The following is a 6,000-nucleotide window of genomic DNA, read 5'->3' as shown; positions in this document are numbered from 1 at the left end:
AAAATTAAAACTGTTTGATTTTGATATACTGTGTTCTTCTCTTCCAATACTAATCTTGTTTGTGGCCAAGAATTTATACAAAAATAGCCCAACATTGTTCTCTTTACCAACACTAACACTGATTCCAAAAGCACATTTTAATCTACAATGATGTGCTAGAGCCACTTTATGATGCAGTGAGCACTGGATACTTATGGCAGCTAACTATCCCAGCTATGCAAATGAAGCTGTGACATCTGTAATTAGAAAGAATCTCACTGTAAATCATTTGACATGAATAAGCATCCTCATTGCACTTCAGCAAAGGCTTTTTAAATAATGTCTAATAATTTTAAAGGATTAATGAGCAGTTACACTAAAACCAACAATAGCTTCAAGATGATTCATCATAATTTTTTTTTCCCCTCAGATATAATTTCTAATTATAGTGTAGGCAAGATCATGATTGAGGTTCTACCCTTATCAATATACCATTTTCATTACTGAATGAATCTACCCTCTGCCTAATGCTATGCATTCTAACCAGTGGGAAGAAGAAAGAAGAACTGACATTTATGAAAGATCATTAATGTAAGTTTTCTTATATATTAACTCATCTAATCTTATATATTCATAATCTTATATATTATTAATGTTACTAATATATTATTATTAATACATTATTAATATTAATAATCTTATATATTAACTCATCTAATATATCTAAATAGCATTTAGATATATAATGGTATTATTATAAATGGTATTATTATTACTATCATTATTTATTGTTATATCCACAGTTTTAATATGAGAAAACATGGACTCGGGTACATTCAGAAACATCTCCAGCGATAATAGACATAAGAGAAAGAATTTGGGCTGGACTCAGATTAACAGACTTTAAATCTAATACCCGTTCCATCATATCACACAGTCTCTTTTTTTCTCTTTTTTTTTCATTGTAGCTAATATTGTTAATAATTCAGTGTCCAAAGCTAGTTTATTTTAACTTCCATTTCTATTTATGCATTTGATTAAAAATTGATGTTAATATGCATCTCATATTTTAAATTTGTATTTGAGATTATTTTATCTGTTTCCCATGAAAGATGCTATGCCTTTATTTAATAAGTCACATCATGCATTTCTGATGTCCAGCTCATTTATAAATGGAAAACATTTGTAAATAGTTACCCATTTAGTTGTTACACGTGTTTCTGTCTTCATTGTATCCATGACTTCCATTCATGCCTGAATAAATAGGGGAAAGATGGCTTTCCTGAGTCTGACAGTAACAAACATCAGTGTCCTATGATCCCTTGAAATCTCTGTACTCATTTTTTTTCTTCCATCTACTAGCAAGCTAGTTCATTAGCTTGTCCTATGGGTAAATAGCTTTTGACAATTCAAAGGTTTTTCTAAACATAATGCAAATATATATACATGCACATAATAAACAATATTAATGCTATTTTATTCCTGGAATCAAAGAGCAGAAATTAGTAGCAATTCTAGCATAGCTGATATCTTTGGGTTTTTGGCTTTTTTTCACTATCTCTTTTCTATTTTGTTCACAGTGATATTAGTTAAATGAATTGAATGTTATAATATGAGGGTCCTCACTTCTTCTTGCCTTTTTACCTGTAAAGCTTTTATTCTAACACCAAATTACCAGAAAACCCAGAACACTGAACTGTTGGTAGTAATGACTTACCAGAGTCAATATTTTAAAATCTGTCCCTATCCTAATTTAAGTCTTCCAAGCCATGGTCATCTGAGTAATAACTAAATAAATAAAATTTTCACTGTTTATTCTGCCCTCAGGGGAACTTATGTAATGTCAGTAAAATCAGATCTAAGCCTCTGCAAGGCAATAAAGAAATAACTGGGCAATAAGCATAAGAAAAGATTCACTTCCAAGTGCATTAACTTCCCAATGCCATGAACAAATGTATCAGCTGGGAACATCTAATCTGTCCAGAGGACTAAGGTCACCAAATGTTGTGGGCGCTATGAAAGGTTTAACATTTTATTGTAAATTTACTCATTGCCTCATCAAGTTAAAACTCCACCGCTCATATACAAGTGCAATTTAGGTTAGGTTCTCATTAAACTGACTCAAAACATTTTAAAATGAAAACAATCATTGTGAAAGAAATTAGACAGTATGCTCTGGAAATGAAAATGGTAAAATAAAAACACTGGATCTAGTATTTCCAAAAAGTCCAAGAGTCAATCCAAAAGGAAAGCTGCCAAAGGCTCAAGGAAGAATAAACAATATTAGCCACTTTGCTTAACAGCTCCCCAGCCATTGAGGACTAATTAAAAACTAACCATTCCATGTAAATGAAAACATGGTATTACTGGAGGGCAGATAGTTAAGCCCTCTTCATCCAGGTCCAGATAAATAAAAGGTAGCTATCCCTTCATTGTTCAAAAATGTGCCAAGATTTCCTGTTAGCCAAGTTACTCATGTTTAAGGATAGTGACTATCCGAAAAAAGACCTTAGGGCTGGCCCAGTTGCTCAGGTGGTTGGAGCCCTGTGTTCCTAACCCGGAGGTCACCGGTTCAATTCCCACATGGGCCAGAGATCTGCGCCCTCTACAGCTAAGATTGTGAACAACAGCTCTCCCTGGAGCTGGACTTCCATGAGCAGCCCGAGGTTGGCGTGAGCTGCCGCCGGCTGCTGTGAGTTGCCCTGGGCTGCTGTGAGCTGCCCTGAGTTACTGTGTATTGCCATGAGCGACCGGCAGCCAGCAAGAGCTGCCAATGAGCTGCTGTGAGCGGCCAACCAATGACTGGTGACCCACTTATTCAGCTGCGGGTGGATAAGGAGGGGGGTGGAGAGTGCAAGTCTCATAACACCAGCATGGGCCAGGGAGTTATGTCCTACACAATGGCTTGAACCAGAGTGGGGGGTGGGGGGGAGAAAGGGGAAGAAAAAAGAAAAGAAAGAAAGAGAACTTAGATCCTAGACCGTGTGTCCACAACAAAAAAGACAAAGGAGACCTGTGGATCCTGTCTCTCACCTGACCTCACCCATAACCACCTTCTTATGTTCTCTCCTTAGTTTAGTGGCATGTTAGTTAACAGACAAGTGCTGCACGAGCACTACAACAATATAAAAGGAGAAAAGACATTGTCCTTAATCTGCTTCTATGAATTTAATAGTTTGTAGATGGAGGAAGACAGAGAAGGAAAGGAAACTAGCATGTATCCCAAGCAAGAATCAGTATTGCATAGTAGTTAAGAATATGGGTTCTGGACCCAGACCACTATAGGTACAAATCCCAACACTACCACTTATGAGCTCTGTGACCTTGAGTAAATTACTTAACTATGCCTCAGTTTCCTTACCTGTGGAATGGGGTGATAATAGAACTATTCATCCTCTAGGGTCAATAAGAGAAAGAAACAAGTAACACAGAACATAAGCCCTCTCTAAATATTAACTGCTGTCATTAGATACCATGTGTCTAGTACGACACTGAGTTCTTTTGGATACATTAACTTTAGACCTTCACATTACCCCTTGTGGTAGTTACTCTGTTATACAGATGAGAAAATTGATATACAGAAAGTTCAAATTCATTGTCCAATGATAAACAGGAAGTGGTGTTGCTAAGATTGGGACTCAGATCTCATTGCAAAGCTCCTATTCTTTCCTCTACATGTGCTTATCTGACTTACTCGTATAAATATCTATAAAGCATTTTAGCAGATGCAAGTTTTAATACTTTTTAAAGGAGCTGCAGGAATCCAGTCAATCTTCTCATGTTTTCAAAAACAAGCCCAACCTGATGCTTTTATAACTTGGCTTAACAACATTTCCCCTTCCATCAAATGGATCTAATTAATTCATGTTCTAATTAACTGTCCTGAAACTAGACTGCTGATTTATCCTCTTTTGATCTCATTCCTCCCTTGTTACCAAGAATACCTTTTTAGAGTAATTATAATTTGCCATGCAAATGTTTCTAGAAAACTGAGTTTTCAAAATTTTGCTACACCAAGAAAAAAATGTGCAGCTCATCTTGCTATAAAAGAACATGGCTACTACAGACCTCGGCTCACAGGCATAATTGGCTGCAGACGTTAAAGACCTGAGGATTCTGCCATATGAAGCTTTTGAATCCATTCATTTAGTTGCTTAATATATACAAAAGGAGTAAAAAATGTATACACATTTTAAGGAAGGAAAAAAACTGTACTAAAATTGTAATACATGGCTGGCCAGGTGGCTCATGCGATTGGAGCTCTGTGCTTCTAATGCCGAAGGCGGCCAGTCGATTCCCACATGGGCCAGTAGGCTCTCAACAACAAGGTTGACGGTTGACTCCCAGAAAGGGTGATGGGCTGCACCCCCTGCAACTAACAATGGCAACTGGACCTGGAGCTGAACTGCGTCCTCCACAACTAGGACTGAAAGGACAACAACTTGACTTGGAAAAAGTCCTGGAAGTACACACTGTTCCCCAATAAAGTCCTGTTCCCCTTCCCCAATAAAATCTTTAAAAAAAAATTGTAATATGAATGATGCTAGCATTTATTTGATTAACGCCATCTTTTGAATGAGCGTCATACTACACCTTGGTACTGTAATTCAATTCAACTTCGAAAAGTAATACATAGATAACATCTCTTCAAATGTGTATATGTTTTTGGTACCCCCAGTACTTACTGGGTATTTTCAATGTTCCAGGCACTGTCCTAGTCTCTGGAGAGGCTATAGAAAACAAAACGAAGTCTCTGCTTGCATGGAGATTTATTTTTCAGTGGGAGAAGAGATGCAATAAATCGATAGACTATCCACTGGTGAAAAATGCAATGGAAAAAAAAGGGGAAAAATGATAGTGTGTGCCTTGTGGGAAAAGTTGCATTATTAAACAAAATGATTAGGGAAACCTCACTGAAAAGATTATGTTTGAGCAAAGACCCAGAAGTGGTGAGGGAGCATGTCATGTGATATATAATGGAGAAAATTCCATATATATGGAATATAAGGGAGATAACAGCAAGTGCAAAGATGCTGATAGATGTTAGAAGATACCTAAAGGATTTAAAGGAAGCAAGCAAAGCAGAGTGGCAGTAATTTGATGGGGTTGGAGATGTAATAAGGGATGAGACAGTGCAGTGTACTATTCTACCAGGTACTGCACAATCAATCAAACTAATGACTCGTGTTTATCTGAGTAAACAGTAAAGACATTGGAGGGTTTGGGGTGGAGAACTGGCACAATTTTACTTAAGTTTTGAAAGGATCCCATTTCTAGCTATATTGAAAATCAATTGCATAGGATTAATGGCAACGAGGAAAGTAGAAATAAAAACTTTCATATCAGTAGAAGAAACTTAATATTTAACAGAAAACAGGAGAAAAGAAAAAGGAAATAAAGTACAGCAAATGTAAACGATGAAATTAGGTGGGAAAAGTAAGTCTACTACTATATTAGTAATATCAAGAAATATAAATGGGTATAATTTACCAATTAACAGACAGAGGTCTCAGAATGCCCACCTTAAAAAAAAAAAAAAAAGTTGATCAAAATGGCAGCGTGAGGTGAGCCTCTGTAAAGCTCCTCTGGAATTTACAACTAATCGGACAACAATAACTCCACAAAGGACTCCCTGCACAGTAGAAAAGTAAGACGAAGAGGCCCACTACTAAATTCCCCTAAAGGTGGGCGAATCGCGCGAGTGGGGGAGGAGGGAAGGGACAAGTGCGGAGACGGATCCGCGTGGCCGCAGGATGCAGACCTAGCTCAGTGCTCTGAGCCCGCTGCATCCCGGAACTACCGCAGCTGCGGGACAAGAAGAACTCAGACTGCTAGGGCTCCGGTTATGGCCCACAGGGCTGAGGGGGCAGCACTGAACACGGCTGAACCCAACGCTCACGGCAGAGACCTCGGAGCAAAGACTGAGGGAAGAAGGCTGAAAACGGTGGTTTAAGCCCTCACTGCCAAGCAGAGAACAGAAGCCTTAGGCACTGAGACTAGCCTCCCCCTCCCTACCCTCCC

The 6,000-nt window shown here is 38.1% G+C and overlaps 1 protein-coding gene across 1 annotated transcript in view; it reads right to left on the bottom strand.

The window, feature by feature from the left end:
- Positions 1–939: 939 nt before the first annotated feature.
- The window catches only part of AASDHPPT (aminoadipate-semialdehyde dehydrogenase-phosphopantetheinyl transferase), a 77,260-nt gene continuing 72,199 nt past the window's right edge, over positions 940–6,000 (bottom strand). The window contains exon 8 of the mRNA XM_081061954.1: positions 940–1,233. The gene's annotated coding sequence lies outside the window, so the exon portion shown is untranslated. The remainder of the gene's footprint in view (positions 1,234–6,000) is intronic.

Source organism: Rhinolophus hipposideros (assembly GCF_964194185.1).
Source record: "Rhinolophus hipposideros genome assembly, chromosome: 10".
Lineage (NCBI taxonomy): Eukaryota > Metazoa > Chordata > Mammalia > Chiroptera > Rhinolophidae > Rhinolophus > Rhinolophus hipposideros.
This window is presented reverse-complemented; position numbering and strand designations above follow the sequence as displayed.